The 25,000-nt window shown below is 49.3% G+C and overlaps 1 pseudogene; it reads right to left on the bottom strand.

The window, feature by feature from the left end:
* The window catches only part of LOC112238768, a 66,661-nt pseudogene that overhangs the window by 22,382 nt on the left and 19,279 nt on the right, over positions 1 to 25,000 (bottom strand).

Raw genomic sequence — 25,000 nt, forward strand, 5'->3', positions numbered from 1 at the left:
CTCCATCAATACTTCCTTCAGTCAGGATGGAAGCTTCCTCCATCAATACTTCCTCCATCAATACTTCCTCCATCAATACTTCCTTCAGTCAGGATGGAAGCTTCCTCCATCAATACTTCCTCCATCAATACTTCCTCCATCAATACTTCCTCCAGTCAGGATGGAAGCTTCCTCCATCAATACTTCCTCCATCAATACTTCCTCCATCAATACTTCCTTCAGTCAGGATGGAAGCTTCCTCCATCAATACTTCAGTCAGGATGGATTTAAGCTTTTAGCTGCCAAGTATGGCCTACATGTAATTATAATAAAAATAAACCACTAGTAAAAACCAGTTTACCTAAACCTGGCTAGCACTGTGAATCTCACTAATAACTCACTGTACGGCTGATGTGGAGGACGTGGGTGGAAGGACCACAACAAACCTTCTTTCCATAATGTTCATTATACACAAACATACACGTCTGAGGACTGACTAGCTCCAGAACAAGCTGGGTTCTATTCCGGGGCCAAGCATCACATCAAATGAAACCAACATGTCAATTACATAGAACATCATTGTGGTGCTGACTGGTGATTGGCCCACACTACTGCTAATCACACTGCCAATCACTGTAGGCAGGACATAAAATCAACAGAATACAGGATCAACTACCACACTGGAGACAGAGAGAGAGAATCTATGTGCATGTGAACCTGTGGCACAGTCTGGTGTGGGGGGGGGCGTGGCTGCACTCAGCTGGGGGAGGTTCAGAGTTAAAGATGACCTCACTGTCCAGGAACCTCAATCGAATGAAAACCCTCAGAACCTGTGTGTGTGTGTGTGTGTGTGTGTGTGTGTGTGTGTGTGTATGTGTGTGTGTGTGTGCTTCCCTTCGGTCAGGGCTACATAAGACCTCTCTACAGTCCAACAACCCCAACATTATTATAATAACAACTCTGACAATCACACACCACCAGCTACAAGGCACTACAGAAACCACCGCTCACACACTGACCCAGAACTGCTGATTTAGAATCAGTTTCCTCTGGCCAAGTCATCAGCAATATCATCAGGAACTCAACCACCGCTGGCCCTGGAACAGTTGTTAGATGAATAAAGTAACCACAGGCTGTAAGTACAGACAGGAGCACTTAGTTGTGAACGTTAAGCTATTCTTGTCCATTTGCTGTGCCACAGTGAGACATAGCCAGCTGTCTCATTGCTATTCTGGTTCCTAGAAGTTAGCCAGCTAGAGCTAAGCTATTCTGGTTCATAGAAGTTAGCCAGCTAGAGCTAAGCTATTCTGGTTCATAGAAGTTAGCCCGCTAGAGCTATGTTATTCTGGTTCCTAGAAGTTAGCCAGCTAGAGCTAAGTTATTCTGGTTCATAGAAGTTAGCCAGCTAGAGCTAAACTAGTCTGGTTCCTAGAAGTTAGCCCGCTAGAGCTATGTTATTCTGGTTCCTAGAAGTTAGCCAGCTAGAGCTAAGTTATTCTGGTTCATAGACGTTAGCCAGCTAGAGCTAAGCTAGTCTGGTTCATAGAAGTTAGCCAGCTAGAGCTATGTTATTCTGGTTCATAGAAGTTAGCCAGCTAGAGCTAAACTAGTCTGGTTCATAGAAGTTAGCCAGCTAGAGCTATGTTATTCTGGTTCATAGAAGTTAGCCAGCTAGAGCTAAACTAGTCTGGTTCATAGAAGTTAGCCAGCTAGAGCTATGTTATTCTGGTTCATAGAAGTTAGCCAGCTAGAGCTATGTTATTCTGGTTCATAGAAGTTAGCCCGCTAGAGCTAAACTAGTCTGGTTCCTAGAAGTTAGCCAGCTAGAGCTATGTTATTCTGGTTCATAGAAGTTAGCCAGCTAGAGCTAAACTAGTCTGGTTCATAGAAGTTAGCCAGCTAGAGCTAAGCTAGTCTGGTTCATAGAAGTTAGCCAGCTAGAGCTAAGCTATTCTGGTTCCTAGAAGTTAGCCCGCTAGAGCTAAACTAGTCTGGTTCCTAGAAGTTAGCCAGCTAGAGCTATGTTATTCTGGTTCATAGAAGTTAGCCAGCTAGAGCTATGTTATTCTGGTTCATAGAAGTTAGCCAGCTAGAGCTAAACTAGTCTGGTTCATAGAAGTTAGCCAGCTAGAGCTATGTTATTCTGGTTCATAGAAGTTAGCCAGCTAGAGCTAAACTAGTCTGGTTCCTAGAAGTTAGCCAGCTAGAGCTATGTTATTCTGGTTCATAGAAGTTAGCCAGCTAGAGCTATGTTATTCTGGTTCATAGAAGTTAGCCAGCTAGAGCTAAACTAGTCTGGTTCATAGAAGTTAGCCAGCTAGAGCTAAACTAGTCTGGTTCCTAGAAGTTAGCCAGCTAGAGCTAAACTAGTCTGGTTCCTAGAAGTTAGCCAGCTAGAGCTATGTTATTCTGGTTCATAGAAGTTAGCCAGCTAGAGCTATGTTATTCTGGTTCATAGAAGTTAGCCAGCTAGAGCTAAACTAGTCTGGTTCATAGAAGTTAGCCAGCTATAGCTAAACTAGTCTGGTTCCTAGAAGTTAGCCAGCTAGAGCTAAACTAGTCTGGTTCCTAGAAGTTAGCCAGCTAGAGCTATGTTATTCTGGTTCATAGAAGTTAGCCAGCTAGAGCTATGTTATTCTGGTTCATAGAAGTTAGCCAGCTAGAGCTAAACTAGTCTGGTTCCTAGAAGTTAGCCAGCTAGAGCTAAACTAGTCTGGTTCCTAGAAGTTAGCCAGCTAGAGCTATGTTATTCTGGTTCATAGAAGTTAGCCAGCTAGAGCTATGTTATTCTGGTTCATAGAAGTTAGCCAGCTAGAGCTAAGCTAGTCTGGTTCATAACCTGTGTGTGTGTGTGTGTGTGCTCGCGTGCGTTGTACGCGTGTGTGTGTGCGTGTGCGTTGTACGCGCGTGTGTGTGTGCGTGTGTGTGTGTGTGTGTGTGCGTGCGTGCGTGTGTGTGTGTGTGCGTGTGTGCGTTGTACGCGTGTGTGTCTCACCTGAAAGCGTGGCAGGTCAGGGGTTTGAAGTCATTGGGGAGCAGCCGCACCAGTCTACGATGTGTTTGTACTGACACTTACAGCCCAGCTTCCTGTTCCAGTTGGTGATACGTAGGTTGTTGTCCACCATACTCTCACAGTGAGCACTGTTCTCTAGCACTGTGTGGAAGAACGACTGGAAAGAGAGGGGGATATGTTAGATAGTCAGTAGTGTGCAGTTTGTGCTGATTGCATAGTGTGTGTGTGCAACAGATGTGTGTGCATGTGTGTGTGTGTGTGTGTTACCTCGGCAGGCAGCAGTGTGTATGTGTGTGTGTGTTACCTCGGCAGGCAGCAGTGTGTATGTGTGTGTGTGTGTGTGTGTGTTACCTCGGCAGGCAGCAGTGTGTGTGTGTATGTGTGTGTGTGTTACCTCGGCAGGCAGCAGTGTGTGTGTGTGTGTTACCTCGGCAGGCAGCAGTGTGTATGTGTGTGTGTGTTACCTCGGCAGGCAGCAGCGTGTATGTGTGTGTGTGTGTTACCTCGGCAGGCAGCAGTGTGTATGTGTGTGTGTGTTACCTCGGCAGGCAGCAGTGTGTGTGTGTGTGTGTTACCTCGGCAGGCAGCAGTGTGTATGTGTGTGTGTGTGTGTGTGTGTGTGTGTGTGTGTTACCTCGGCAGGCAGCAGTGTGTATGTGTGTGTGTTACCTCGGCAGGCAGCAGTGTGTATGTGTGTGTGTGTGTGTGTGTGTGTGTGTGTGTGTTACCTCGGCAGGCAGCAGTGTGTATGTGTGTGTGTGTGTGTGTGTTACCTCGGCAGGCAGCAGTGTGTGTGTGTGTGTGTGTGTGTGTGTTACCTCGGCAGGCAGCAGTGTGTATGTGTGTGTGTGTGTGTGTTACCTCGGCAGGCAGCAGTGTGTATGTGTGTGTGTGTGTGTGTTACCTCGGCAGACAGCAGTGTGTATGTGTGTGTGTGTGTGTGTTACCTCGGCAGGCAGCAGTGTGTATGCGTAGAAGCGCTTCATGCTGACGACCAGCTCATCTTCAGAGTTGATGATGTAATCCACAAACATGCGGTTCAGAAGGAACCAATCGGAACCTCCGTCCACCGCAATGCCTTCTGGGATCTTGCGGTCGCCTAGGCGCCACATGTGTGTGTCACACTCGAAGAAGAGCCGGTCCAGACCCTGCTTACGGATGAACCTGGAAAGGACACACACACACGCAGATGAACACACACACAAACACACACACAGATGAACACACACACAAACACACACACAGATGAACACACACACACACACACAAACGTAGATGAACACACACACAGATGAACATGTGTCTCACCGTGTGTTGTCTCTGCCGTGGGATTTGATGAAGTTCATGTCCCGGTACTTTGTCAGGAAGCCCACCAGCTGCTCATTGGTCCTGGTGAGGGCAGACAACTGTCAATCAGTCACATGGCCAATCAACATGAGGGAGCACACACAGGCACTGTAGGTATGAAAGGTATGAAAGGGTTTATCTCGGCCCCATGCTCTCGGCTGGAGTCCGAATATTTGAGCATCCTTTCTAAACAAAATGCATTTTGGGGGTTTTCTAATGCGGATACAATGTTGTTTGGTTTATTGTTTGAACAGTCGCTGAGATTGTATTTGGCTATTAATGCAAAATAGGCTGTTTATTTAATGCCAAGCTAAACCAAGACGGCAATCTTGAAATTGAAGTGATTTGAAAGTTGATTAGCTTCCCACAGCCCATGTAAAAAAAAAAGAAGATTTATAATTAATTAATATCCTCTGGCAAATAATATTTCATTTTTTGGTAGTTGGTAGTTACAGTCTTGTCTCATCGCTGCAACTCCCCTACAGACTCAGGAGAGGTGAATCCTCTGAAACACGACCCTGTCAAGCTGCACTGCTTCTTGACACACTGCTCACTTAACCCAGAAGCCAGCCACACCAAAGCCACACCAATGTGTAGGAGGTAACACTGTCCAGCTGGTGACAGAAGCCAGCCGCACCAAAGCCACACCAATGTGTAGGAGGTAACACTGTCCAGCTGGTGACAGAAGCCAGGCACACCAATGTGTAGGAGGTAACACTGTCCAGCTGGTGACAGAAGCCAGCCACACCAAAGCCACACCAATGTGTAGGAGGTAACACTGTCCAGCTGGTGACTGAAGCCAGGCACACCAATGTGTAGGAGGTAACACTGTCCAGCTGGTGACAGAAGCCAGCCGCACCAAAGCGTAGGAGGTAACACTGTCCAGCTGGTGACTGAAGCCAGCCACACCAAAGCCACACCAATGTGTAGGAGGTAACACTGTCCAGCTGGTGACTGAAGCCAGCCACACCAAAGCCACACCAATGTGTAGGAGGTAACACTGTCCAGCTGGTGACTGAAGCCAGCCACACCAAAGCCACACCAATGTGTAGGAGGTAACACTGTCCAGCTGGTGACTGAAGCCAGCCACACCAATGTGTAGGAGGTAACACTGTCCAGCTGGTGACAGAAGCCAGCCACACCAATGTGTAGGAGGTAACACTGTCCAGCTGGTGACAGAAGCCAGCCACACCAAAGCCACACCAATGTGTAGGAGGTAACACTGTCCAGCTAGTGACAGAAGCCAGCCACACCAAAGCCACACCAATGTGTAGGAGGTAACACTGTCCAGCTGGTGACAGAAGCCAGCCACACCAAAGCCACACCAATGTGTAGGAGGTAACACTGTCCAGCTGGTGACTGAAGCCAGCCACACCAATGTGTAGGAGGTAACACTGTCCAGCTGGTGACTGAAGCCAGCCACACCAAAGCCACACCAATGTGTAGGAGGTAACACTGTCCAGCTGGTGACTGAAGTCAGCTTGCAGGCACCCAGGCCAACCACATGGAGTCGCTAGAGCGAGATAGGACAAGGAAATCCCAGCCGGCCAAACCCTCTCCTAACCCGGATGACGGTGGGCCAATTGTGCGCCACCTTATGGTTCTCCCAGTCACATGCCGGCTGTGACACAGCCTGGGATCGAACCCGGGTCTGTAGTGACGCCTCAAGCACGGCGAGGAGTGCCTTAGACCGCTGCGCCACTCGCGAGGCTCCCCGACAAATATTCTTCTACTTAACCGGTGTAACCTACAACGTTATCCCAGATGAATATGCTGCTTCAATGCATTCACTCCCATGTTAGTGTCAGAGAAAAAGTAGGAATCTCACAGCTGTTTTTACCAATAGCCTGGAATCACCAGTTATTAGTGGGGGAGGGGCTATAATGTTGTTTGGTTTATTGCTTAAATAGTCGCTGAGATTATATATATTTTTTTATACCACACTATAGTTTATATACAAGGACCAAAGAGTTGGCCTGATTCGCGTTCTCATTTTTGCAGTGGAATTTTTTTTTCTTCGATTCTGGTATCGTCCCAGCACCTAACACACACACACACACACACACACACACACACCCAACAGCCCCCCGTCCCCAACTCCCCCAAAACACACGCCTAACAGCACTCAATCCTCTACTCCCATCTGAACAGAACATGAGTCCCAAACTCTCAAAGCAATTACACTTTCCTAACACCTCTTTAATTAGCTTGCTAATTAACACTCACATTAGCCAAGTATTACAGTACCTTATCAAGGCTGGAGCACAATGCTAACACACTAGGCAGAGACAGCCAATAAGGATACGGTTACACACACACACGTGCACGCACGCGCGCACACACACCAGATGTGAATCTGAAGTTGACGCAGACAGAATTAGTTAGATGTATGGCATGGTGAATGAGAGATTAAAGAGAGAGAGGGAGAGGGAGAGAGAGAGAGAAAGTGAGAGAAACTCCAATTGAAGAACAGACAGACAGATGAACACACACAGCCATCTGTCCTATTGAATTTTCCTATGCTGAAAAGCAGTAGAGGTGAAGCCACAATGTCACTGCATCCAAACCTGTGTGTGTGTGTGTGTGTGTGTGTGTGTGTGTGTGTGTACGTGCGTGTGTCTGTACATGTGTGTGTGTGTGTGTGTGTGTGTGTGTGTGTGTCTGTGTGTGTGTCTGTACGGATGAATGTGTGTCCTCCCTTCCCCTCCTCCTTTTCCTTCCTCCCTTTTCTTCCTCCCCTACTCCCTTTCCCCCTTCCCTCCTCCCTTTCCTTCCTCTCCTCCTCCCTTTTCCTCCTCTCCTCCTCCCTTCCCTCCTCCCTTTCCTTCCTCTCCTCCTCCCTTTTCCTCCTCTCCTCCTCCCTTCCCCTCCTCCCTTTCCTTCCTCTCCTCCTCCCTTTTCCTCCTCTCCTCCTCCCTTTCCCTCCCTCTCCTCCTCCCTCCATCCCAGTCTGTCCCCTCTGTCTCTGCTAGCTGCTGTGCCCTTCAGTCTAGTGATGTTTAGGATCACATACAAACAAACATACATACATACATACATACATACATACAGACAGACAGACAGACGCACACACACACATATTCACACATACAGACACACGCACGCACACACACACACACACACATTATGAGAAGTGTGTGGTGTGTGTCCATGTGTGTGTCCGTGTGTGCGCCACACTCATCGATCACACACACAAACGCAGCACGCTGGGATCCGTGTCAACTCTGATGTCATCACTGGGTATTGACGGGGAATGGATTTTGTCCAGTGGGCCGCAGGGCTCATGGGATTGGTTCACTTCAATAAGAGATCCAGTTGGAAGTAGAGAGAACTTAGTGACTCAGGACCTTCTGTCAGACCAACTTCCGCCATTATGTGGAATTCTGTGTGTGTGTGTGTTTGTGGGCCCTATTCCCTATGTAGCACACTACTTTTGACCAGAGCCCTATGGGCCCTATTCCCTATATAGTGCACTACTTTAGACTGGAGACCTATGAGCCCTATTCCCTATATAGTACACTACTTTTGACCAGAGCCCTATGGGCCCTATTCCCTATATAGTGCACTACTTTAGACTGGAGACCTATGAGCCCTATTCCCTATATAGTACACTACTTTTGACCAGAGCACTCCATGCCCACCTGATAGGGTAGTCGGCTGCACTGAGGTTGATGAAGAAGTCCCAATTCCAGTCGGCCATCTTGAGAAGGTCGTCCATGCTACGCAGGTACATGGTGAGCAGGCTCGCCCCGCCCCAAATGGTGGACATCCTCCAGGAAGTAACACGGACGTTGGAGTACTGGCTCGCTAGAGCCCCACCTGTCTGTGGAGGTAGTTGGAACGCTGGGGAAGGGAAGGGTGGGTAAATTAATAGAGGTCTGCATGTTTACCTGGTCTGCAGGTTTACCTGGTCTGCAGGTTTACCTGGTCTACAGGTTTACCTGGTCTGCAGGTTTACCTGGTCTGCAGGTTTACCTGGTCTACAGGTTTACCTGGTCTGCAGGTTTACCTGGTCTGCAGGTTTACCTGGTCTGCATGTGTACCTGGTCTGCATGTGTACCTGGTCTGCATGTGTACCTGGTCTGCATGTTTACCTGGTCTACAGGTTTACCTGGTCTGCATGTTTACCTGGTCTACAGGTTTACCTGGTCTACAGGTTTACCTGGTCTGCATGTTTACCTGGTCTACATGTGTACCTGGTCTACAGGTTTACCTGGTCTACATGTTTCCCTGGTCTACATGTTTCCCTGGTCTACATGTTTACCTGGTCTACAGGTTTACCTGGTCTACAGGTTTACCTGGTCTGCATGTTTACCTGGTCTACAGGTTTACCTGGTCTGCATGTTTACCTGGTCTGCATGTGTACCTGATCTGCATGTTTACCTGGTCTGCATGTTTACCTGGTCTGCATGTTTACCTGGTCTGCATGTGTACCTGATCTACATGTTTACCTGGTCTGCATGTGTACCTGATATGCATGTTTACCTGGTCTGCATGTGTACCTGGTCTGCATGTTTACCTGGTCTGCATGTGTACCTGGTCTACATGTTTACCTGGTCTGCAGGTTTACCTGGTCTGCATGTTTACCTGGTCTGCAGGTTTACCTGGTCTGCAGGTTTACCTGGTCTGCAGGTTTACCTGGTCTGCATGTTTACCTGGTCTGCAGGTTTACCTGGTCTGCAGGTTTACCTGGTCTGCAGGTTTACCTGGTCTGCATGTTTACCTGGTCTGCATGTTTACCTGGTCTGCATGTGTACCTGATCTACAGGTTTACCTGGTCTGCATATTTACCTGGTCTACAGGTTTACCTGGTCTACATGTACAGTGCATTCGGAAAGTATTCAGACCCCTTGACTTTTTCCTAGTATATACCTGGTCTACAGGTATATAGTAGTAGTGTGAGGTATGGTAGATGGTCGTACCTGGTCTACAGGTATATAGTAGTAGTGTGAGGTATGGTAGATGGTCGTACCTGGTCTACATGTATATAGTAGTAGTGTGAGGTATGGTAGATGGTCGTACCTGGTCTACATGTATATAATAGTAGTGTGAGGTATGGTAGATGGTTGTACCTGGTCTACATGTATATAGTAGTAGTGTGAGGTATGGTAGATGGTCGTACCTGGTCTACATGTATATAGTAGTAGTGTGAGGTATGGTAGATGGTCTGTAGTAGTCTACATGTATATAATAGTAGTGTGAGGTATGGTAGATGGTCTGTAGTAGTCTACATGTATATAATAGTAGTGTGAGGTATGGTAGATGGTCTGTAGTAGTCTACATGTATATAGTAGTAGTGTGAGGTATGGTAGATGGTCTGTAGGAGTCTACATGTATATATTAGTAGTGTGAGGTATGGTAGATGGTCTGTAGTAGTCTACATGTATATAATAGTAGTGTATGGTAGATGGTCTGTAGTAGTCTACATGTATATAATGGTAGTGAGGTATGGTAGATGGTCTGTAGTAGTCTACATGTATATAGTAGTAGTGTGAGGTATGGTAGATGGTCTGTAGTAGTCTACATGTATATAGTAGTAGTGTGAGGTATGGTAGATGGTCTGTAGTAGTCTACATGTATATAATAGTAGTGTGAGGTATGGTAGATGGTCTGTAGTAGTCTACATGTATATAATGGTAGTGAGGTATGGTAGATGGTCTGTAGTAGTCTGCATGTATATAATGGTAGTGAGGTATGGTAGATGGTCGTACCTGGTCTACATGTATATAGTAGTAGTGTGAGGTATGGTAGATGGCCTTGAACAGGCGTTGGAACTGCCGAGACGCTCTGCCATGGACCACCAAGACGAAGACGATGCGAACTGGCACAGCAGGGGCAGTCTGCTCTGAGCCCTCATCCCACTGTACATTCACATTGGCCTTACCTGGAGAGAGACACACACACACACACACACACACACACACACACACACAGGGAAGGTAGGAAGAAGACAGGGGTAACTTAATTACTGTAGAAATGCTGTGTTAAATAGTAGAGAGCACAAATAGAACGTTTTACAGAAAGATCATTTCTATAATTGTGCATTAAATACCAGGATGTCATACACATTCAGGCTTTTCATCTAGTGGGAATTCACTGCACAGTATTGAGGAAGAGAATCGTTTCCAGACCCACGTGTGTTTGACAACAACAGCTGATAATCAGGACAGGGAGATGGGCTGTACCAAAATGATCCAATGGCGGGGGACAACCCAATAGGGAGATGGGCTGTACCAAAATGATCCAATGGCGGGGGACAACCCAATAGGGGGATGGGCTGTACCAAAATGATCCAATGGCGGGGGACAACCCAATAGGGGGATGGGCTGTACCAAAATGATCCAATGGCGGGGGACAACCCAATAGGGGGATGGGCTGTACCAAAATGATCCAATGGCGGGGGACAACCCAATAGGGGGATGGGCTGTACCAAAATGATCCAATGGCGGGGGACAACCCAATAGGGGGATGGGCTGTACCAAAATGATCCAATGGCGGGGGACAACCCAATAGGGGGATGGGCTGTACCAAAATGATCCAATGGCGGGGGACAACCCAATAGGGGGATGGGCTGTACCAAAATGATCCAATGGCGGGGGACAACCCAATAGGGGGATGGGCTGTACCAAAATGATCCAATGGCGGGGGACAACCCAATAGGGGGATGGGCTGTACCAAAATGATCCAATGGCGGGGGACAACCCAACTGGGCATTAGATGGTGACCTCAGTATGGAGCAGTAGTATGTTGATGTTTAGATGGTGATCTCAGTATGGAGCAGTAGTATGTTGATGTTTAGATGGTGACTTCTCAGTATGGAGCAGTAGTATGTTGATGTTTAGATGGTGACCTCAGTATGGAGCAGTAGTATGTTGATGTTTAGATGGTGACCTCAGTATGGAGCAGTAGTATGTTGATGTTTAGATGGTGATCTCAGTATGGAGCAGTAGTACGTTGATGTTTAGATGGTGACCTCAGTATGGAGCAGTAGTATGTTGATGTTTAGATGGTGACCTCAGTATGGAGCAGTAGTATGTTGATGTTTAGATGGTGACCTCAGTATGGAGCAGTAGTATGTTGATGTTTAGATGGTGATCTCAGTATGGAGCAGTAGTATGTTGATGTTTAGATGGTGACCTCAGTATGGAGCAGTAGTATGTAAACATTTTTACTAAACTCTCACTCCTTTCCACTCTTCCTCCCTTTCAGCCGTCCATCCACCCTTCCATTACCCCCCATACACACACACACACACGCATACACACACACACACACGCACACACACACGCACACACACGCATACGCACACACGCGCACACACACACACACACGCATACACACACACACACACACACGCATACACACACACACACACACACACACACACGCATACACACACACACACACGCATACACACGCATACACACACACACACACACACACACACACGCATACACACACACACGCATACACACACACACACACACACACATACACACACACACACACACACGCATACACACACACACACACACACACGCATACACACACACACACGCATACACACACACACACATGTGAGTGCACACACACACTCTCCCTCTCTACCATTGGTGGTTGGTGTAAGGTCTACCCTGTGTGTATAAATATCCCTCTCTCCCAGCACCATGCGTCTCTGTCTAGGACCCTCTCTGAGGCACGTAGGCAAGGCTTTACAGGTTTTTAACTTCCTGCTGTACACTGGGGCAATGTGAAACAGTAGGTTTTTAACTTCCTGCTACACTTTTAACTTCCTGCTACATTCCAATTCACATACTGCCCCAACAGATCCACAGATGACGCAATCTCTATTGCACTCTACACGGCTCTCTTCCACCTAGACAAGAGGAATACCTATGTGAGAATGCTATTCATTGACTACAGCTCAGCGTTCAACACCATAGTCCCCTCAAAGCTAATCAACAAGCTCGGGACCATGGGACTGAACACCTCTCTCTGCAACTGGATCCTGGACTTTCTGACGAGCCGCCCCCAGGTGGTGAGGGTAGGTAACAACACATCTGCCACGATGACTCTCAAAATGTGGCCCCTTTAGGGGTGTGTGTTTAGTCCCCTCCTGTAATCCCTCTTCACACGACAGTGTGGTAACGCACAACTCCAACACCATTATCAAGTTTGCTGACACAACGGTGGTAGGCCTGATCACCGACGACGATGAGACAGCCTACAGGGAGGATGTCAGAGACCTGGAGCTGATCGAGGACTAAAGGACATGAAGGGGCGAGCACACACCCATCCACATCAACGGGCAGTAGTGGGCTCCCGAGTGGCGCAGCGGTCTAAGGCACTGCATCTCAGTGCAAGAGGTGTCACTTCAGTCCCTGGTTCTAATCTGCATTGTTGAATAAGGGCTTGTAAGTAAGCATTTCAGGGTAAAGTCTATACCTGTTGTATTCGGCACATATGACAGCCAGTCAACACTAGCCAGCCAACACTAGTCACCCAGGCAGCCAGCCAGCCAACACTAGTCACCCAGCCAGCCAACACTAGTCACCCAGCCAGCCAACACTAGTCACCCAGGCAGCCAGGCAGCCAACACTAGTCACCCAGGCAGCCAGCCAGCCAACACTAGTCACCAAGGCAGCCAACACTAGTCACCCAGGCAGCCAACACTAGTCACCAAGGCAGCCAACACTAGTCACCCAGGCAGCCAACACTAGTCACCCAGGCAGCCAACACTAGTCACCCAGGCAGCCAACACTAGTCACCCAGGCAGCCAACAGTAGTCACCCAGGCAGCCAACAGTAGTCACCCAGGCAGCCAACAGTAGTCACCCAGGCAGCCAACACTAGTCACCCAGGCAGCCAGCCAGCCTACATTAGTCACCCAGGCAGCCAGCCAGCCAACACTAGTCACCCAGCCAGCCAGCCAACACTAGTCACCCAGCCAGCCAACACTAGTCACCCAGCCAGCCAGCCAACACTAGTCACCCAGCCAGCCAATACTAGTCACCCAGCCAGACAGGCAACACTAGTCACCCAGCCAGCCAGCCAACACTAGTCACCCAGCTAACCAATACTAGTCACCCAGCCAGACAGGCAACACTAGTCACCCAGCCAGCCAATACTAGTCACCCAGCCAGCCAACACTAGTCACCCAGCCAGCCAGCCAATACTAGTCACCCAGCCAGCCAATACTAGTCACCCAGCCAGTCAGCCAACACTAGTCACCCAGCCAGCCAGGCAATACTAGTCACCCAGCCAGCCAACACTAGTCACCCAGCTAACCAATACTAGTCACCCAGCCAGACAGGCAACACTAGTCACCCAGCCAGCTAACCAATACTAGTCACCCAGCCAGCCAACACTAGTCACCCAGCTAACCAATACTAGTCACCCAGCCAGCCAACACTAGTCAGTCACCCAGCCAGCCAACACTAGTCACCCAGCCAGCCAACACTAGTCACCCAGCCAGCCAACACTAGTCACCCAGCCAGCCAACACTAGTCACCCAGCCAGCCAACACTAGTCACCCAGCCAGCCAACACTAGTCACCCACCCAACACCATCCAGCCAGTCTAAAGCTATAGATATCCTCTCCTCTCCCTTACTGCATCATCAAAGAGACGTATAATCATATAAATGAAACGCAGAATCTAAACCTTAAACTTTCTGGGCGGATGACAGAGTCTATCTTTAGTCAAGCCCCCCCCACACACACACAGGCTTTACTCAGCACTTCTCTATCTAACTCCTGTACCAACTAGTGTGTAATTACACTGGATTGGCGTGGGCACTGCCCTATAGTGAGTAGAGTATTATACACTACAGCTCAAATGGCACCCTATGCCCTATATAGTGCACTACTTTTTACCAAGTAGTGTGTGTAGTGTAGTATAAAGTGAACAGGGTGGTGTTTGGGACACAGGAATAGAGCAGTGAATGTGGTGGAATGTTCCCTAAATAGATCAGGCACTGGCAAGGCAACCTCCCTGGGGAGTTCGAGACGGAACCCTCGGGAGAGCCCTTAATTCTGTCTCCAGGGTGAGACGTACTCTTTCCCTGCCCTCTGTCTTTCTCTTCCCTCTGGGGATGGCGAGGTGACAAGGAGAGGAGACAAGGAGAGGAGACGAGGGGAGGAGACAAGGGGAGGAGACAAGGGGAGGAGACACGGGGAGGAGACAAAGCAAGGAGGAAAGGATAGGTGACAAGGAGGGGAGACAAGGAGAGGTGACAAGGGGAGGAGACAAAGATATATGACAAGTATATACGGACAGGAGAGGAGACAAGGAGATAAGGAGAGGAGACAAGGATATGTGACAAGGAGGGGAGACAAGGAGAGGTGACAAGAGGAGGAGACAAAGATATATGACAAGTATATAAGGACAGGAGAGGAGACAAGGAGATAAGGAGAGGAGACAAGGATATGTGACAAGGAGGGGAGACAAGGAGAGGTGACAAGAGGAGGAGACAAAGATATATGACAAGTATATAAGGACAGGAGAGGAGACAAGGAGATAAGGAGAGGAGACAAGGATATGTGACAAGGAGGGGAGACAAGGGGAGGAGACAAAGATATATGACAAGGATAGGAGACAAGTATACAAGGACAGAAGAGGAGACAAGGAGATAAGGAGAGGAGACATGGCAAGGAGACAAAGATAGGTGACAAGGAGGGGAGACGAGAGGTGAGAAGGGGTAGGAGACAAAGATATAGGACAAGGATAGGAGACAAGGTAAGGAAACAAGTATGAGTGTGGCGGTCATGTATATCTGGATGAGGGTAATTGTCCAGCCAAACGACTGTGGTCTCTGTCCTAACCGTTCAAATAGCAACTAGAAAGTAATAACATGTATACATTTTTAGATGTACATTTTCTCCTTTCCTCCTCCGCTCCTGACCGCATGTGCTGACATAGAAATAGAATGAATAGAGTGAGCGGTTCCACGCCCGTTCTATTCATTATGTTACAGGGCTGTGACGGTCATGGTACTCTGGATGATGGTAATTGGCCAGACAAATGACCGCGGTCACTGTAATAACCGTTTGAAATAGCATTTATTTCTTATATATATATATATATGTATATATATCTACACTGAACAAAAATATAAAGGCAACATGTAAAAGTGTTTCATGAGCTGAAGTAAAAGATCCCAGAAACGTTCCGTACGAAGAAAAAGCTTATTTCTCTCAACATTTTGTGCAAAACTTGAGAGACAGAGGGAGGAGAAGAGTACTTGTCACCGTGGAGACAGATGTCAGGACTGTCACCGTGGAGACAGATGTCAGGACTGTCACCGTGGAGACAGATGTCAGGACTGTCACCGTGGAGACAGATGTCAGGACTGTCACCGTGGAGACAGAAGTCAGGACTGTCACCGTGGAGACAGAAGTCAGGACTCTCCCGAGGGTTCTGTTTATGCTGTTCTGTGAAGGGAGTAGTACACGGCGTTGTACGAGATCTTCAGTTTCTTGGGCAATGTCTCGCATGGAATAGTCTTCATTTCTCAGAACAAGAATAGACTGACGAGTTTCAGAAGAAAGTTATTTGTTTCTGGACGTTTTGAGCCTGTAATCGAACCCACAAATACTGATGCTCCAGATACATAATAATTGCAACAAATCAACATAATTGCAAAAGTGTTTTCTAATGATCAATTAGCCTTTTAAAATGATAAACTTGGATTAGCTAACACAACGTGCCATTGGAACACACACCTGTTGAGCGTGGAAAAACCCAGCAGCGTTGCAGTTCTTGACACAAACCGGTGCGCCTGGCACCTACTACCATACCCTGTTCAAAGGCACTTAAATATGTTGTCTTGCCCATTCACCCTCTGAATGGCACACAGACACAATCCATGTCTCAGTTGTCTCAAGGCTTAAAAATCCTCCTTTACCCTGTCTCCTCCCCTTCATATTTAACCAGGTCTCCTCCCCTTCATATTTAACCTGGTCTCCTCCCCTTCCTCTTTAACCTGTCTCCTACCCGTCATCTTTAACCAGGTCTCCTCCCCTTCATCTTTACCCTGTCTCCTCCTCTTCATCTTTAACCAGGTCTCCTCCCCTTCATCTTTACCCTGTCTCCTCCTCTTCATCTTTAACCAGGTCTCCTCCCCTTCTTCTTTAACCAGGTCTCCTCCCCTTCTTCTTTAACCAGGTCTCCTCCTTCATCTTTAACCAGGTCTCCTCCCCTTCATCTTTAACCAGGTCTCCTCCCCTTCATCTTTAACCAGGTCTCCTCCCCGTCATCTTTAACCAGGTCTCCTCCCCTTCATCTTTAACCTGTCTCCTCCCCTTCATCTTTAACCAGGTCTCCTCCCCTTCATCTTTAACCAGGTCTCCTCCCTTCATCTTTAACCAGGTCTCCTCCTTCATCTTTAACCAGGTCTCCTCCCCTTCATATTTAACCTGTCTCCTCCTCTTCATCTTTAACCAGGTCTCCTCCTCTTCATCTTTAACCACATCTCCTCCTCTTCATCTTTAACCACATCTCCTCCCCTTCATCTTTAACCAGGTCTCCTCCCCTTCATCTTTAACCAGGTCTCCTCCCCTTCATCTTTAACCAGGTCTCCTCCCCGTCATCTTTAACCAGGTCTCCTCCCCTTCATCTTTAACCTGGTCTCCTCCCCTTCATCTTTAACCTGGTCTCCTCCCCTTCATCTTTAACCTGGTCTCCTCCCCTTCATCTTTAACCAGGTCTCCTCCCCTTCATCTTTAACCAGGTCTCCTCCCCTTCATCTTTAACCTGTCTCCTCCCCTTCATCTTTAACCAGGTCTCCTCCCCTTCATCTTTAACCAGGTCTCCTCCCCTTCATCTTTAACCAGGTCTCCTCCCCTTCATCTTTAACCAGGTCTCCTCCCCTTCATCTTTAACCAGGTCTCCTCCCCTTCATCTTTAACCAGGTCTCCTCCCCTTCATCTTTAACCACATCTCCTCCCCTTCATCTTTAACCTGGTCTCCTCCCCTTCATCTACACTGATTGAAGTGGATTTAACAGGTGACATCAATAAGGGATCATAGCTTTGACCTGGATTCATTCCTAATGTTTGGTCCACTCAGTGTATCTCCCCTCTATAAATGGTACATTCCTCCTGTAATCAGCCTCTACTCCAGAGTTTTATGTTTATTGCTCTGATATTGTCTATTCTGTTTGACGTCTGTGTGGACTTGTGTCTGTGTTCTGTTTGTCTATTGTCTATTACTGGCAGCATCTTCTCACCAAGGCAGCACCTTGTCACCAAGGCAGCACCTTGTCACTAAGGCAGCACCTTGTCACTGAGGCAGCACCTTGTCACTGAGGCAGCACCTTGCCACTGAGGCAGCCCCTTCTCACAAAGGCAGCACCTTCTCACTAAGGTAGCACCTTGTCACTAAGGCAGCACCTTGTCACTGAGGCAGCACCTTGTCACTGAGGCAGCACCTTGCCACTGAGGCAGCCCCTTCTCACAAAGGCAGCACCTTCTCACTAAGGTAGCACCTTGTCACTAAGGCAGCACCTTCTCACTAAGGCAGCCCCTTCACACTAAGGCAGCCCCTTCACACTAAGGCAGCACCTTCTCACTAAGGCAGCACCTTCTCACTAAGGCAGCACCTTCTCACTAAGGCAGCACCTTCTCACTAAGGCAGGCGCTTCTCACTAAGGCAGGCGCTTCTCACTAAGGCAGCACCTTGTCACCGAGGCAGCACCTTATCACCTAGACATCACCTTGTCACTAAGGCATCACCTTGTCACTGAGGCAGCACCTTGTCACTGAGGCAGCCCCTTCTCACTAAGGCAGCATCTTCTCACTGAGGCAGCATCTTCTCACTGAGGCAGCACCTTCTCACTGAGGCACCCCCTTCTCACTAAGGCAGCACCTTCTCACTAAGGCAGCACCTTCTCACTAAGGCAGCCCCTTCTCACTAAGGCAGCCCCTTCTCACTAAGGCAGCCCCTTCTCACTAAGGCAGCCCCTTCTCACTAAGGCAGCACCTTCTCACTGAGGCAGCACCTTCTCACTGAGGCAGCACCTTCTCACTAAGACAGCACCTTCTCACTAAGGCAGTACCTTCTCACTAAGGCAGCACCTTCTCACTAAGGCAGCCCCTTCTCACTAAGGCAGCACCTTCTCACTAAGGCAGCACCTTCTCACTGAGGCAGCACCTTCTCACTGAGGCAGCACCTTCTCACTGAGGCAGCACCTTCTCACTAAGACAGCACCTTCTCACTAAGGCAGCACCTTCTCACTAAGGCAGCACCTTCTCACTAAGGCAGCCCCTTCGCACTGAGTGTCATTGGAATTTCATAATTCCTGTATGTATACATTAATTAAATCACTCAGTCTATTTTATAAGAATTTGTGAGATTCCTATTTGCATAAAATAGAAAGAGACCAGTCTTATCAAAATTAGATAATAGTATTTATTCTCTGAGCTCGCTGCTCATAGAACCAAAAACAACAGTTTATATACAAAATATGACGTCATAGGTTGTAAAATGTCCTTCCTCCTATCGACCAGGAGGAAACAGGTTCAAAAGTTTATTCCCCCTCGCTCACCCCCTCACTCACCCCCTCGCTCAATTACCTCCTGTTTCATGCTACACAATCCCTTCCTTATGAATTAACATTATTAATCAGATATAATAAAACAGAGTATAAGTTTCATTAGTTATAGTTCTATTTAAAATGTAGATATTGTTTAGTCATTATTCATAAAATTCCTAACACTGAGGCAGCACCTTCTCACTGAGGCACATTCCCAGTGTACTTGGGGAATAGGTGATTATGATATAGTGCACTACTTTTCACCAGGAGCCGTAGGTCTCTATATAGGTAATATGGTGCCATTTGGGATGCAATTCACGATGAGACTCACCTTCTATGGTGCAGTATCGAGGGACGGTCTCCGGCATCAGTGTCCTCTCCTTGTGTCTGCAGTACACCTCAGCTATCTGCTGACGACACTCCCTGGTCTTGGCTCTAGACAGAGCCGAGATGGCCTCCTTCCCACTGATTTCACACTGGTGCTTCTCCCTCCGCTGCCCCCGCACAGGAGCCGCAGTCGCCGACTTCCTGGGTTGGTGATGTTGCTGATGCTGATTGGATGTTTTGATGGACGGAGAGGGGGAAGGTCTAGCGGGTTTAGTGGACAGCTGGGAGTGTGGTTTGGGTCGTTTGTATGCGTGGCTATCTTTAAGTCCCGCTCCTCCGGGCTGCTGTGGAGGAAGAGGGTACTGCTGAATAACCTCGTTGACCTCATTGGGAAAGTCCTTTCCCAGAATGCCTTGCCTTAGGGCCTTGTCCGGTTTGTGTTTGGCGGTGTTTCCTGCCATTCGCTGGCGCTGAGACCGCGCCCCAAGGTTGCTGTTGCTGTCAACAACCGTGTCAAAGTCTTTGGAGACCGAGTTCTCATTGTTGTTACTATCCAGGAGGACTTTCTCCTTGGGACGCCAGGAGTGGTAGCCCTCCTGGAGGTGAGAGAGAGGAGGAGAGGGAGAGAGGGAGTAAGGGGAGGGAGAGGGGAGGGAGAGGGGAGAGAGGGGGAGGAGGGAGAGAGAGGAGGAGGGAGAGAAGGAGTCAGTCAGTGTAACAATAGGAAAAGAGAGTATACTGAGTTCTGTAGGACAGAGACACAGAGAGAATGAGCACTGCACACCATCTGGACAAGGGGAATGCCTATGTAAGAATGCTGTTCATTAACTACAGCTCAGCCTTCAACACCATAGTACCCTCCAAGCTCAGCCTTCAACACCATAGTACCCTCCAAGCTCAGCCTTCAACACCATAGTACCCTTCAAGCTCAGCCTTCAACACCATAGTACCCTCCAAGCTCAGCCTTCAACACCATAGTACCCTCCAAGCTCAGCCTTCAACACCATAGTACCCTCCAAGCTCAGCCTTCAACACCATAGTACCCTCCAAGCTCAGCCTTCAACACCATAGTACCCTTCAAGCTCAGCCTTCAACACCATAGTACCCTCCAAGCTCAGCCTTCAACACCATAGTACCCTCCAAGCTCAGCCTTCAACACCATAGTACCCTCCAAGCTCAGCCTTCAACACCATAGTACCCTCCAAGCTCGTCATTAAGCTTGAGGCCCAACATCTCCACTTTGCTGATCCTCAACACTGAGGCCCCATAAGGGTGCATGCTCAGCTCCCTCCTGTTCTCCCTGTTCACCCATGGCTGCGTGGCCACGCACGCCTCCAACTGTGAGGGGTTCAGATCACAGACAGGCAATAATATTCAGAAGTATTTAGATAAAGAATTTTAAAAACTGTAGAAAATGGAAAAAAAAACAGCAAATCAACAGTAAATAATTTAATGAAATAAGAAGTCTAATTGTTCTGACTGTCCCCCTCCCTCTTCTCCTTAGGTGTCACCCATTCCTACTCCCCCTCCCTCTTCTCCTTAGGTGTCACCCATTCCTGCTCCCCCTCCCTCTTCTCCTTAGGTGTCACCCATTCCTACTCCCCCTCCCTCTTCTCCTTAGGTGTCACCCATTCCTACTCCCCCTCCCTCTTCTCCTTAGGTGTCACCCATTCCTACTCCCCCTCCCTCTTCTCCTTAGGTGCACCCATTCCTACTCCCCCTCCCCTACTCTTTAGGTGCCACCCATTCCTACTCCCCCTCCCTCCCTCCCCCTTCTCCTTAGGTGCACCCATTCCTACTCCCCCTCCCTCCGTCCCCTGGCTGCCTGGCTGTCTGTCTGCCCTTGTGTGTCATGTGATCAAGCATGGGGAATGCTGTCACTCCTAAGATATGTCTGGGACTCTGACACAGGGGTTACAGTGTGTGTGTGTGTGTGTGTGTGTGTGAGAGAGTGTCAGTAGCAGTGCTATATGACCTGGTCCTGGTATTCCATGTACACAGACCAGCTCTGTCCAGGAATATCAATCTAGTTCTGTACTTAGGAATGAAAGGCTCCCTCTGCCCACAAATATACATGCATTTTTGATTTAATTTACCTTTATTTATCTAGGCAAGTCAGTTAAGAACAAATTCTTATTTTCAATGACGGCCTAGGAACAGTGGGTTAACTGCCTTGTTCAGGGGCAGAACGACAGATTTGTACCTTGTCAGCTCGAGGATTCGATCTTGCTACCTTTCGGTTTACAAGTCCAACGCTCTAACCACTAGGCTCCCTGCTGCCCCTACACTCTAACCACTAGGCTCCCTGCTGCCCCTACACTCTAACCGCTAGGCTCCCTGCTGCCCCTACACTCTAACCACTAGGCTCCCTGCTGCCCCTACACTCTAACCACTAGGCTCCCTGCTGCCCCTACACTCTAACCACTAGGCTACCTGCCGCCCCTACACTCTAACCACTAGGCTACCTGCTGCCCCTACACTCTAACCGCTAGGCTCCCTGCTGCCCCTACACTCTAACCACTAGGCTCCCTGCTGCCCCTACACTCTAACCACTAGGCTCCCTGCTGCCCCTACACTCTAACCACTAGGCTCCCTGCTGCCCCTACACTCTAACCACTAGGCTCCCTGCTGCCCCTACACTCTAACCACTAGGCTCCCTGCTGCCCCTACACTCTAACCACTAGGCTCCCTGCTGCCCCTACACTCTAACCACTAGGCTCCCTGCTGCCCCTACACTCTAACCACTAGGCTCCCTGCTGCCCCTACACTCTAACCACTAGGCTACCTGCTGCCCCTACACTCTAACCGCTAGGCTCCTGCTGCCCCTACACTCTAACCACTAGGCTCCCTGCTGCCCCTACACTCTAACCACTAGGCTCCCTGCTGCCCCTACACTCTAACCACTAGGCTACCTGCTGCCCCTACACTCTAACCGCTAGGCTCCCTGCTGCCCCTACACTCTAACCACTAGGCTCCCTGCTGCCCCTACACTCTAACCACTAGGCTACCTGCTCTAACCACTAGGCTCCCTGCTGCCCCTACACTCTAACCACTAGGCTCCCTGCTGCCCCTACACTCTAACCACTAGGCTACCTGCTCTAACCACTAGGCTCCTGCTGCCCCTACACTCTAACCACTAGGCTACCTGCTCTAACCACTAGGCTACCTGCTCTAACCACTAGGCTACCTGCTCTAACCACTAGACTACCTGCTCTAACCACTAGACTACCTGCTCTAACCACTAGACTACCTGCTCTAACCACTAGACTACCTGCTCTAACCACTAGGCTACCTGCTCTAACCACTAGGCTACCTGCTCTAACCACTAGGCTACCTGCTCTAACCACTAGGCTACCTGCTCTAACCACTAGGCTCCTTGCTCTAACCACTAGGCTACCTGCTCTAACCACTAGGCTACCTGCTCTAACCACTAGGCTACCTGCTCTAACCACTAGGCTACCTGCTCTAACCACTAGGCTCCCTGCTCCAACCACTAGGCTACCTGCTCTAACCACTAGGCTACCTGCTCTAACCACTAGGCTACCTGCTCTAACCACTAGGCTACCTGCTCTAACCACTAGGCTCCCTGCTCCAACCACTAGGCTACCTGCTCTAACCACTAGGCTACCTGCTCTAACCACTAGGCTCCCTGCTCCAACCACTAGGCTCCCTGCTCTAACCACTAGGCTCCCTGCTCTAACCACTAGGCTACCTGCTCTAACCACTAGGCTACCTGCTCTAACCACTAGGCTACCTGCCGCTCCTCTAACCACTAGGCTACCTGCTCTAACCACTAGGCTACCTGCTCTAACCACTAGGCTACCTGCTCTAACCACTAGGCTACCTGCCGCCCTACACTCTAACCACTAGGCTCCCTGCTCTAACCACTAGGCTACCTGCCGCCTCTACACTCTAACCACTAGGCTACCTGCTCTAACCACTAGGCTACTTGCCGCCTCTACACTCTAACCACTAGGCTACCTGCTCTAACCACTAGGCTACCTGCTGCCCCTACACTCTAACCACTAGGCTACCTGCCTCCTCTACACTCTAACCACTAGTCTACCTGCCGCCCCTACACTCTAACCACTAGGCTACCTGCTCTAACCACTAGGCTACCTGCTCTAACCACTAGGCTACCTGCTCTAACCACTAGGCTACCTGCTCTAACCACTAGGCTACCTGCTCTAACCACCCTGCTCTAACCACTAGGCTACCTGCTCTAACCACTAGGCTACCTGCCGCCCCTACACTCTAACCACTAGGCTACCTGCCGCCCCTACACTCTAACCACTAGGCTACCTGCTCTAACCACTAGGCTCCCTGCTCTAACCACTAGGCTACCCTGCCGCCTCTACACTCTAACCACTAGGCTACCCTGCCGCGTCTACACTCTAACCACTAGGCTACCCTGCCGCCTCTACACTCTAACCACTAGGCTACCTGCCTCCTCTACACTCTAACCACTAGACTACCTGCCTCCTCTACGCTCTAACCACTAGGCTACCTGCTGCCCCTACACTCTAACCACTAGGCTACCTGCCTCTACACTCTAACCACTAGGCTACCTGCCGCCTCTACACTCTAACCACTAGGCTACCTGCCGCCTCTACACTCTAACCACTAGGCTACCTGCCGCCCTACACTCTAACCACTAGGCTACCTGCTCTAACCACTAGGCTACCTGCTCTAACCACTAGGCTACCTGCTCTAACCACTAGGCTACCTGCCGCCCCTACACTCTAACCACTAGGCTACCTGCTCTAACCACTAGACTACCTGCCTCCTCTACACTCTAACCACTAGACTACCTGCCTCCTCTACACTCTAACCACTAGGCTACCTGCCTCCTCTACACTCTAACCACTAGGCTACCTGCCTCCTCTACACTCTAACCACTAGGCTACCTGCCACCTCTACACTCTAACCACTAGACTACCTGCTCTAACCACTAGGCTACCTGCTCTAACCACTAGGCTACCTGCCGCCCCTACACTCTAACCACTAGGCTACCTGCTCTAACCACTAGGCTACCTGCCTCCTCTACCCTCTAACCACTAGGCTACCTGCCACCTCTACACTCTAACCACTAGACTACCTGCTCTAACCACTAGGCTACCTGCTCTAACCACTAGGCTACCTGCCGCCCCTACACTCTAACCACTAGGCTACCTGCTCTAACCACTAGGCTACCTGCAGCCCCTACACTCTAACCACTAGACTACCTGCCTCCTCTACACTCTAACCACTAGGCTACCTGCCTCCTCTACACTCTAACCACTAGGCTACCTGCCTCCTCTACACTCTAACCACTAGGCTACCTGCCACCTCTACACTCTAACCACTAGACTACCTGCTCTAACCACTAGGCTACCTGCTCTAACCACTAGGCTACCTGCCGCCCCTACACTCTAACCACTAGGCTACCTGCTCTAACCACTAGGCTACCTGCCTCCTCTACCCTCTAACCACTAGGCTACCTGCCACCTCTACACTCTAACCACTAGACTACCTGCTCTAACCACTAGGCTACCTGCTCTAACCACTAGCCTACCTGCCGCCCCTACACTCTAACCACTAGGCTCCTGCTCTAACCACTAGGCTACCTGCAGCCCCTACACTCTAACCACTAGGCTACCTGCCGCCCCTACACTCTAACCACTAGGCTACCTGCTCTAACCACTAGGCTACCTGCCGCCCCTACACTCTAACCACTAGGCTACCTGCTCTAACCACTAGGCTACCTGCCGCCCCTACACTCTAACCACTAGGCTACCTGCCGCCCTACGCTCTAACCACTAGG

Source organism: Oncorhynchus tshawytscha, unplaced genomic scaffold (assembly GCF_018296145.1).
Source record: "Oncorhynchus tshawytscha isolate Ot180627B unplaced genomic scaffold, Otsh_v2.0 Un_contig_5739_pilon_pilon, whole genome shotgun sequence".
In the NCBI taxonomy this organism is placed as follows: Eukaryota; Metazoa; Chordata; class Actinopteri; order Salmoniformes; family Salmonidae; genus Oncorhynchus; species Oncorhynchus tshawytscha.